Source organism: Propithecus coquereli, unplaced genomic scaffold (genome assembly GCF_000956105.1).
Source record: "Propithecus coquereli isolate 6110/MARCELLA unplaced genomic scaffold, Pcoq_1.0 Scaffold82, whole genome shotgun sequence".
In the NCBI taxonomy this organism is placed as follows: domain Eukaryota; kingdom Metazoa; phylum Chordata; class Mammalia; order Primates; family Indriidae; genus Propithecus; species Propithecus coquereli.
The window spans coordinates 890,358-902,386 of NW_012154396.1; positions in this window are offsets into that span (position 1 = coordinate 890,358).

Sequence of the window (12,029 nt, forward strand, 5' to 3'; positions counted from 1 at the left end):
CAAAAGCAAAATTGGAGATTTAAAAAAAGTGAAGGAATTCCTGAGAGAAAATTATTTTTCAAAACCTTAATTCTATATCTAACCAAAGTATCAAATCAAACTCAGGGGCAGAATGAAAATCTCTCCAAACACACAATGTCTCCAAAAGTTATCTCCCATTCACCTCTCTCAGCAATCTCCTGGAGAATGTGTTTCACTAGTATAAAAGAATAAATTTGGATGAATACATGTAATCAAAGAAATTCAAGAAAAGGGAAAGAAAGTAACCAAGATAAATAAAATCCTCAAGACAATAGCACTTTGACAGGCTGAGAAAGGAAAACATCAGGACTGGATTACAGGAAGAATCTGGGATGACCATCTCGAGAAAAAACACTTAGACTGCTGGATCACCTAAAGGAGTATATATTATGTAGAATATTTGAGAAAGATTAGTTCTACGTATACAAAAAGCATGGGCTACTATAAAAGGAGTTATTAAATCCAGAAAAAACAAAAATTCACAATAGAAAGGAAATATAATCATAGTACACATCGATTATTAAAAATATTTATGTAAAGCAAATGACATAAACACTAAAATTAATTTTAAAATAGGACAAGAGGAAATATATGAACATGAAGGAAGTGATAGTAAGAAACCTAAATCAGCATTTTTCATGGTAGAAAGTCAAGACAATGTCAACCTTAAAGTCAAGAAACTGTAAGATAAACTTATTTTGTAGAAATATGGCAATATTACTCGAAGAATTAGTTAAAATATTTTACAGTGGTTGCCTGGAGTGAAAATAAGTAGGTGAGTTAAAGAAAATTGTGGGGAAATAAAAAGTAGATTATGTCTTCCTGTTGAAATGTTCCCTTGACCATATATAATGACCATCTTTGTCTTTCATTACTTTTGTTGATTTGAAGACTAGATCATCTGATATGAGAATTGCTGCACCAGCTTTCTTTTGATTTCCATTGACATGGCATACTGTTTTCCATTCCTTCACACTGAGTCTGCATGAGTCCTTGTGGGTTAGATGTGTCTCCTAAAGACAACGGACACGTGGCTTGTGTGTGTGTGTGTGTGTGTGTGTGTGTGTATATATATCTCCATTTGGCCAACCTATGTCTCTTCAGTGGGAAGTTCAAGCCATTCACATTTATTGGAAGAACTGCTGAGTGGGGTGTATTTCTGTTCATCCTGTTGAATAGAACTTTGCTGCTTTGTTTTATCCCTTGAGCCGTTGTGATATATGGCCTTCAAGCTTTAGCTTTTGGGTGATTTTACAATGGTGAGTGTTGACAGTGCTGATCCATGTACAGTATAGTTCTGAGTACTTCCTGCAGGGCAGATCTTGTCTTGACAAATTCCCTCAGTATATGTTTGTCAGAGAAAAACTTTATTTCTCCCTCATATAGGAAAATTAGATTTGCAGGATACAAAATTCTAGGCTGGGCATTACTCTATTTGAGAAGACTAAGAATGGTGCCCCATCCCTCTGGCTTGTTAAGGTCTCAGTTGAGAAATCTGCAGTTAGTCTGATGGGTTTTCCTTTGTAAGTTACCTTCTATTCTTGCCTTATGACTCATGGGAGCGCCTCTTTCATGTTTATTTTGGCCAGTCTGATGACTTTGTGTCATGGTGTTTGCCCCTTTGCGATGAATGTCCCAGGAGTCCTTTAAGCTTCTTGAACCTGGATATCTACATTTCTAGCAAGGCCAGGGAAATTTTCCTCAATTATTTCCTCAAGAAAATTATTCAACCCTTCTGTATTTTCTTCTTCACCCTCAGGGATGCCTATGATTCTTATGTTAGGCCTCTTTACATAATCCCATATTTCTTGCAGGCTTTGTTCATTCCTTTATTTTTCTGCTTTATCTCTGTGACTGACTTCTTTAATTGAAAGGTGTTTTCTTTAGGCTCTGAGATGCTTCCTTCTGACTGATGTAACCTATTCTTAAGGCTTTCCACTGAGTTTTGTAATTCCTCGAATCACTTTTTCCTTTCCAGCAGTTTTGTTTGATTTTTCTTTAATATTTTGATTTCTTTAGCGAATTTTTCATTCATTTCCTACATTGTTTTTGTGTTTTCTTTGTGTTGAGTTTCCATTTTATCTTGCATTTCATTGAGCTTCCTTACAAACCATGTTCAAAATATTTCATCTGTCACTTTCATATTCTTATTTTGGTTGGTATCCATTGCTAGAGAGCTGGTGCTCCCTTTTGGGGGTGTCCTTATCCTTTGATACTTCATACTTCCAGACTGGGCTTCAACCCAGAGATGCAGCAATGGCTCAACATACACAAGTATATAAATGTAGTTAACCACAGAAATAGAAGTAGAAACAAAGACCATATGATCTTCTCAATAGATGCAGAAAAAGCACTGGACAAAATTAAGCACCCTTTTATGATAAGAAAGCTTAACAAAACAGGCATAGATGGGACATACCTCAAAATGATAAAAGCCACGTACAAGAAACCCACAGCCAAAATCATACTGAATGGGGAAAAATTGAAAACACTGCCACTTAAAACTGGAATTAGACAAAGTTGCCCTCTTTCACCACTTCTATTCAATATAGGACTAGAAGTGCTAACCAGAGCAATCAGACAAGAGAAGGAAATCAAGGGCATCCAAATGAGAGCAGAAGTGGTCAAACTATCACTCTTTGCTGATGATATGATCTTATATCTACAAAACCCCAAAGATTCTACCAAGAGACTTACTGGAATTAATAAACAAATTCAGCACAGTCTCAAGTTACAAAATCAACATACACAAATCAGTAGCATTCATATACCCCAATAACAATAAAGCTGAGAACTAAATCAAAGACTCAATACCTTTCACAATAACAACAAGGAAAATAAAATACCAACAAATATATTGAACTAAGGAAGTGAAAGACCTCTACAGGGAGACTATGAAAAACTGCAGAAGGAAATAGCAGAGAACATAAACAGGTGGGAAACCATACCATGCCCATGGATCAGCAGAATTAATACTGTTAAAATGTCTATACTACCCAAAGTGATCTACAGATTCAATGCAATCCCTATTAAAATACCAGCATCATTTTTTACAGATCTAGAAAAAATAATTCCACGCTTCATATGGAACCAGAGAAGACCCCATATAACAAAAACAGCCTTAATCAAAAAGAACAAATTGGGAGGCATCAATTTACCTGATTTCAAGCTATACTACAAGGCTATAGTAACTAACAGCATGGTACTGGCACAAGAACAGAGACATAGACCTATGGATCAGAACACAGAACCCAGATACAAAACATCTTCATATAGCCATCTCATCTTTAACAAAGCAGACAAGCACATACACCAGGGAAAAGAATCCTTATTTAATAAATTCTGCTGGGAAAACTGGATAGCCATATGGAGAAGACTGAAACAGGATCTGCACCTTTCACCTCTCACAAAAATCAACTCACGGTGGATAATAGACTTAAACCTAAGGCGTGAAACTATCAGAATTCTATAACAAAATGTTGGAAAAACCCTTACAGGTGTTGGCCTAGGCAAAGAATTTACAAAGAAGACCCCAAAGGCAATCACAGCAACGACAAAAATAAATAAATGGGACCTGATCAAATTGAAAAGCTTCTGCAAAGCCAAGGAAACTATCACGAGAGCAAACGGACGACTCACAGAATGGGAGAAAATATTAGCATGTTACACATCCTATAAAGGGCCGACAACTAGAATCTCTATAGAACTCAGGAAAATCAGCAACAAAAAAAAAATCAAACAACCCTATCAAAAAGTGGCCAAAGGACATGAACAAAAACTTTTCAAAAGAAGACAGAGTAATGGCCAACAAACATATGGAAAAACGCTCAACATCTCTAATCATCAGGGAAATGCAACTCAGAACCACAATGCGATGTCACTTATCTCCAGTGAGAATGGCCTTTATCGCAAAGTCCCAAAACAATAAATGTTGGCGTGGATGCAGAGAGATAGGAACACTCGTACACTGCTGGTGGGACTGCAAACTAGTACAACCTCTGTGGAAAGTAATATGGAGATACCTCAAAGAGCTACAAGTAGAATTACCATTTGATCCACCAATCCCATTACTGGGCATCTACCCAAAAGAACAAAAGACATTCTATAAAATAGACACCTGCACTAGAAGGTTTATAGCAGCACAATTCACAGTTGCAAAGATGTGGAAACAACCCAAGTGCCCATCAGTACATGAGTGGATTAATTAAATGTGGAGCAGGTAGGTGTGAATGTGTGTGTGTGTGTGTATATATACCATGGAGTTCTCCTCAGTCACAAAAAACAATGGTGATCTAGTACCTCTTGTATTATCCCGGATACAGCTGGAGCCCATTCTACTAAGTGAAGTATCACAAGAATGGAAAAACAAGCTCCACATGTATTCACCATCAAGTTGGTATTAACTGATCAATACTTAAGAGCACATACAGTAATAACATTCATCGGGTGTCAGGCAGATGGGAGTGGGGAGTAGGGGATGGGTATATACACAGCTAATGGGTGCAGCGTGCACCATCTGGGGGATGGACACGCTTGAAGCTCTGACTCCGGTGGGACAAAGGCAATACACATAACCTAAACATTTGTACCCCCAGAATATGCTAAAATAAAAAATAAAAATAAAAAAATATGAAAAATATAACAAGATAGCAGAAATTTAAAATTTTTAAGAAAAATAAGTCAAAAGTAAAATTAGTTCAGGAAAGTATGAAGGAACCAGGTGTAAGGGAGGTGGGTAAAAGGAAGAAAAGCCTAAGTATGCTAATGTCCTCATTCATAGCTGAAAATCTGTAGCTACTCTAATGTTGAAAAAATGTAGTTTAAAAAAATCCAATGACACCAGTCTCTTAAATATTTTTAGAATTTGTTTTAATTTTAGAGAAATTTTCCAAGAACTAATATTTCTGTGTGGTTTAAAAAAAATTTAATCTGAAGTTAAGGACTTACTTCCGTTTCAGGGTATTTTATTAAATCCATGTTAAATCTTATATTTTAACAAAAAATTACATGTAGAGTATTATCTCATCTTCTCCAAAACTGTTACCTAGCGATGTATCTTTCACTCCGTATATACACCAAAAGCGATCTTAAATTCTATTCAACAAATATTTACAATAATTATTTGTTATGTAGACTTTGACTGATTTTTACTTTTTTCTTCACAATTGTTCATATTTACGTTTTTTTATGTGATGAAACTCTGCCATTTTATATAAACAATACATTATTCTTTAAAAAAAACTAGGAGTTGTGATTTTAAAAATATTTTACTGCAAGTATTGAGCATTTGAATGCGTTCACGTGCAGTGTGATTTAATCTGTTAGTAACCTTGCTCCCAAGTTATGCCAATATTTTGAGACAATCAAGAGCTAAGATGTAATTACAATCTTATAAGGCTCCAAATCCCAGCCCAATTTTATGATTAGGACCACAACCACAACCACCACCACACACACACCCCTCCTCCCCATCTGGGGACTGATTTTCACTCTAGGTGAGCGATCTCTGCAACCAGAATAAAAAAACTATTACTTCCTCTTTTCTGGGAAATCTTACATTATTGTAATTTCTACTATTTCAACTTTCTCACTCTTAGGCTCCTGGTACTACAAATGGAAGGAGAATTCCCTCACTTCTTTCCAACAATCTTCAGTAATCAGACCACTAGGATTTAGAAGTTGGCTTCATTTTCTCAGGGCCATCTGCTCAGGAACCCCTTAAAGTTCCCAAGGGCAGGCCCTATAGGGCCATTTGAATCAACCTAGTGAGAAGTATTGAATTTTCAATACAGTCTTTACCAGCTATGGACTAACATTGCAGAAAACATTTAACGCTCTTTTCCTTCTGCCCCAGGAGAAGATACTGAGTCCAGGTTTGAAGCCTACTTTTGACATTTACTAAGTATGTAACTTGGACACATGACTTACCTCAGTACATCTGATTTCCTCATCTGTAAAATATAGATATGTGCTGAAAATGTTAGGATTAAATAACTAAAAACATCTAGCACATGTTACCCTTAACAGGTAGGAACTCAATTAATCTTTCCCGGCCTAAGTTTCCTGCCTTACATTCTTGGTTCTTTCCTTACTTTCCTTAAATACTGTGCTTGCTTTTTTTGGTTTATTTCCTCTGTTTCACTACTTGTTTCTCTTTCCTTTCTTTCTCTGTCTCTCTTTCTACTCCCAGATCATCAGGCAGCTTTCTTGTCACATTATTTTCCTACTAAAGTCTAATCCAGAGCTCCTGAGGAACTAACCTGACTATCTGTTACTAACTCCTCCCAACAACTTTCCCAGGGAGTATGGGAAATCCAATGGAAATATGATCCCTGGATTCCAGACTTAATATTTCATAGGCCCTAAGATAAGTAACTATATTAGGCCCTGTAAATCATAGTTACCTGTGCAGGGATACAGGAAAAGCTGCCATTATTTTCATGTTATTCAAGAGGTAAGAAAGAAAAAATAAAATCTGTAAAATCTTGTTTTATGGTATAAACATCAAATCTCAGCTACTTGATACATAAATATTAATGATATGATCGAAATATATGTATGTAATTAATGACTAATTAATGTATCTTTTTAAAATAATGCTAGTCTTGATCCCACAGGGCTCACAGAGTATAATCTTCTGCCAGAACTTAGAACAATTGGAAGAAATTTTAGTTAAAATGTTTGACTTCTATCCTAGTTCTAATACTAGTTCTCTTTGTCAACTGCAATTAGTACTTTAACATCTTTGACCCTTTATTCCCTCATTCATAAAAAGAGGAGTTTGGGTTATACAATCCAAATAGCCCTTTTTGCCCATAAATTCAATAGAATTATTCATTCTTGCTTCTTATTTGTAAGAATAAATAATGTCAGTGCATGGTACATGGCATTTCATTAAAGAATCATTGATCTGCATGGCCTTTGCTTGTACTATTGGGCATGTAATGATAGTCTAGTGTCTCTTCTTTTTTTAATATAGCCACATAATAGCACAAAACATCAACATCAATTACACCCTGGAAATTCTGCCTGCCTTTTTAGGGCTCATTATCCACACCCAAATGAAAAGCAATGGTATCTGTGAGTAAACATCTCTTTGGTTCATCACTAATTTCTATGAAAATATATGTGATATATACAAAAGAGAGGTAAAGTAGATAGCTATTTCATATTCAACCTTCTGTCAGAAATTATTCATGCCAATTAACTAGAATGCTGAAGTGTTCCATTTATTTTAAAACACTCATTTTTTAGCCCAGTAGGTTCAGAATTTCAGGAAACAGTGTTTGTATTCTACTAAGCTCGAGGAAAATTATACCTTTTCAAATCTAAGAAATGTTACTCATATTTAGTTTAAAGTAATGATTCATTTATTTGTTTAATATTTAATGATCATCTATGACTCTGTTAAGAATTAATGACATCTAGATGAATAAGATAAATTCTCTGCCCTCTGCAAGCACATGGTTCAGTAAAAGCAGATAAACATGCAAATTCTGACAATTCAATTTGATAATAGAGATGTGGACAGAGCAGAATGAGAAGAGTCTGAGTATCTAGGAATGATTCACGAAGGATTGATTAGCACAGTGCCTGGTGCATAGTTGGGACTTAATAATAATTTGCTGAATATTAAATGAATTGACTTTTGAGCCAAGAGTTTAAAAGATGTGTAGAGACTAAAGAAAAGGAAGAACATGCTAAATAAAGAAAACAATTTCTGTAAAAACTGTTTTAATATTTCAATCTGATATATGCAATAGTTTAGTGAAATAGATGAGGCCAAAGCAGTAAGCAAGTCTTAACTCCTAATGGCCTTTTACGTCAAGCTAAGAGTTTGAGTTTTACCCCAATGGATATGGAGATCATATCTGCATTTTAGAAAAATTACCCTGTTAGAATTTGCAAAAGGAAAAGATAAAACTCATGTGAACATATAAGAAGGATGTAAAAAAATCCTTCTGACATAATTGAGACAAAGCCTAAATTATACAGCCCTTTCAGAAAGAAGAGAGGCATATTGGAAACAATACATAAGGTGACAATTTATCTGTAGCAAAAGGTAAGACAGAGGGAAGTGTTTAGAAACATTCCTAGGATACTATCTTGGAAAAGTCAGTTGATAGTGACACCACTTACTGAGAATTTAAGAGGAAACTGCACAAGAAAAAAGCTACAGACTATTTGTGTCTCCCAAAAGTCATAGGTTGATACTTCATCCTCAATGTGATAGTCTTTGGAGGTGGGGCCCTTTAGGAGGTCATGAGGGTGAAGCCCTTATGGAAAAATTAATGCCCTTATAAGAGAGGCCCAAGAGAACTCTCTTGCCCCTTCTTCCATATGAGAACATAGCAAGAAGATAGCCCTCCATCTATAAACTGGGAAGTAGACCCTCATCAGGCATCAAATTTGCTGGCACCTTGATCTTGGACTTTCCAGCCTTCAGAACTGTGATAAATAAATTTGTGTTTGTTTATAAGCCACCCTGTCTATGGTATTTTGTTATAGCAGCCCAAACAGACTAAGACAAAAAGGAAGCAGCCATAGTTTCTTAAAGCTGAATCAGCTTTAAGAAAACAATGGTGATATAGCACCTCTTGTATACTCCTGGATAGAGCTGGAACGCATTCTACTAAGTGAGGTATTCCAAGAATGGAAGGACAAGCACCACATGTACTCACCATCAAATTGGTATTAACTGATCAACACATAAATGCACATATAAGAATAACATCTATTGGATGTTGGGGGGGGGGAGGGGGAAAAGGGAAGAGGGGGCGCGTATTTGCATACACAAAGAGTGCAATGTGTACCACCCGAAGGATGGACATACTTGAAACTCGGACTTAGAGGGGGACGGGGGCGGGGAGCAAGGGCAACATACGTAACCTAAACATCTGTACCCACATAATATGCTGAAATAAAAAAAAAAAAAAGGAAGCAGCCTAAGCTAACACACTAAGTTTTGGGCATGGCGAATTTTAAATCTTTGCATAGTAGGAGTATACATTCAGCTGGCTATAGGAAAAATAGGTATGGAACTAAAGAGGACAGATTCTACTAAACATAAAAACTTGGAACCACCATTTTTCACATAATGTTAGAAATTGTGGGCATTAAAGAGATCATCTAAGAAGAGTATAGAGGGAAGAGGGCAGAGAATGGGACTCCAGGAAAAGTAAATATATAAGAAAGGGAAAAGCTAATGAAACAGCACAGTATGCAGAGGCCAAAGAGGGTATGAGAAGAACCAAAAAGAGTAGGTGTTAATAGAAAAGGAGTCAGGGAGACAAGTTTAAAGAAAGAAATCATCAAGAATGTCAAGTTCTGCAAAAGGTCAATTTTAACAAGGAGGAAAGCCAATGCCATTTATTCGTCACCCATATGAAGAAGTCAATAAACTAGATTCTTTACATAATCTATCTCTTTGACAATTTTTTAAAACCTTGAGTTACATATTAATAGTTTACCCATTTTACAGTCAGAAAATGGAGGCCAAAGAATTGTACCTTCCTAATACAGGTGAGAAACGGAAATCAAACACAAGTTTGCCTGGTTCTAAAGCCCTTGTTCTTACCAATAAAACTAAGATTATCAGAAAATTATAATTTTCATGCACTAATCTAAAATGCAAAATGAGGATAACACACTTCCTGACTTAAACAGTACAGGGCTAGAAACCAATGATGGCTATGTTCATTTGCCATGAATGAGAAGTTAAATATGCACAAAGAACAACAATTTGTCTCAGAAAGGCCCCACAGTTCTAAGGTTCATGTAATAAATGCGAGGCTCAGTTCTGCACAAAGCACAGCCATTTCCACCATGTGAAATGCATCAATGCCATAGGCACCTTCTTCACACACAGGCTACTACCACACAGAAACCAACTGCTCACCTCCTACTTCTCCAGTCACCCATGTATTTCATACATCACTTCCAGATCTTATTCTCTAAAGCTTGTGTCCCTTCATTTTCCCACTAATTCAAAAAAATTTTATGGCTGTCCACTATTTCCAGAAGTCCAAATGTCAAAGCAGGGTATTTAAATCTATTCACAATATTTTCCCAAATTTATCTTCATCTTTATCATGCTCACAGACATTCAATCAAACGAGACTTGTCTCAGATCCATGCAGACACCTGAATTTACACCTCAATGCTCATTTCATTTCCCCATGCTTCTTGTGTAACTCCTACTAATGCTTCAATACTCTTCTAAATACTTACTCTTTTAAACTGTTTTTGTTTATTCAAAACTGCTACCTATTAACAAAATACTTTGGATAACTATTTTCAGTGTAACATTAACTAAATATTTGAAGTAAATATAATGAATTAATTAAAATCATAATAATTGCCTTAATTGCTATATGCATATACATATATTATGGTGTCTTACAGTAAACACAATGGAAATGTTGTATTCTAAATGTTCGTGTTCACATTCCAAACTATGTTCCCATTCTGATCTTAAGTGTATTGTCACTAATTAAAATGCACGCTGATAATTTCCCCCTGGACCATTAATGTCTTATTAAACATTTTATTAATTACTCTATAAAGTATGCCTTCTACATGGCTCTCAACAGTTAGCAAGAGTAAAATATTTCTACTAATAGCTATTTTATATTTAAACATGGAAGATCTGAAACCATAAATTTCCAAAGGAGTTCTTATTCCTACAAAATTGACTATGACTCTGAAACCGTTTTCAACTCTATGGAAAAGATTATCTTTATGATAGCTTACTTTCTTCACCTTATGTAAAGTTTGGAAGAGGAGCACGTTTACAACTTGCTACTTAGAGGCTATCCAAGTGAAAAGGTTAATGTGAAAGTTAGAGATGTGGGCATGGAGCTTGAAAGTCAAAGTGGATCAAGATTTAAACAGATGAATTGAAGCCGTAAGTCAGTAGGGAAATTAGTATGGAATAAATCACAGACTGAAGGAAAAGAAATTCGAATACAATTTGTGAAAGGGAAGAAGAGAGATAATCCATTTTAAAAATGTTAGAAAGGAGAAACAATTTAATAGAAGATCATGGCTAGCAAGGGAGGAGAAAGTTTTAAGAGACTGTAATTAACTATGCTAGATCCCCCCTTATCTTTGGTTTCACTTTCTGCAGTTTCAGTTACTCACAGTCAACCACGGTTCAAAAATAGGTGACTACAGAACAAAAAAAAATCTTGAGAGAGAAAGAGAGACTACACTCATATAACTTTTATCATAGTATACTGTTATTTTATAAATTGTTCTATTTTACTATTAGATATTGCTGTTAATCTCTTACTGTGTTTAATTTGTAAATTAAACTTTATCATAGGTATATACATATATAAAAAACATAGTATGGATAGGTCTCAGTTCTTTTTGCACTTTCTGGCAATCCACTGATTGTCTTGAGATGTATTCTTTGTGAATGCATTCCTTGTGAGGGATTATTGTACTTCCTTGTGTGCTTCCTGTACATTCCTTGTGAGGGACTACTATACTTCAAATACTTTAGAGAAGTGAGGGAGAATAAAATCTAATTGTGTAGTCATCAGTGACAGTAGAGAAAGTGCTACTGGAATGGCAGAGGTAGAATCTAGAGCGGCATAGTGATAAAGCTAGGTGGCTGGACTATAAGTTATTGTTTTGGGAAGATAAATGGTAAAAGGAAAATTTAAAAGAACATATGCTTTTTGATCAGAAAAAGCATTTGACAAAATTCAGCACCATTTTATAATAAAAACTCATAACAAAATAGGCATAGATGGAACACAAATCAAAATTATAAAAGCCATATACAACAAACCCACAGCCAATATCATTCTGAATGGGGAAAAATTGAAAGCATTCCCACTCAGAACTGGAACAAGACAAAGATGCCCACTGCCACACTTCTATTCAACATAGTGCTGGAAGTCCTAGCCATAGCAATCAGGCAAGAAAAGGAAATTAAGGGTATCCAAATCAGGAAAGAGGAGATCAAACTATCGCTCTTTGCTGATGATATGATCTTA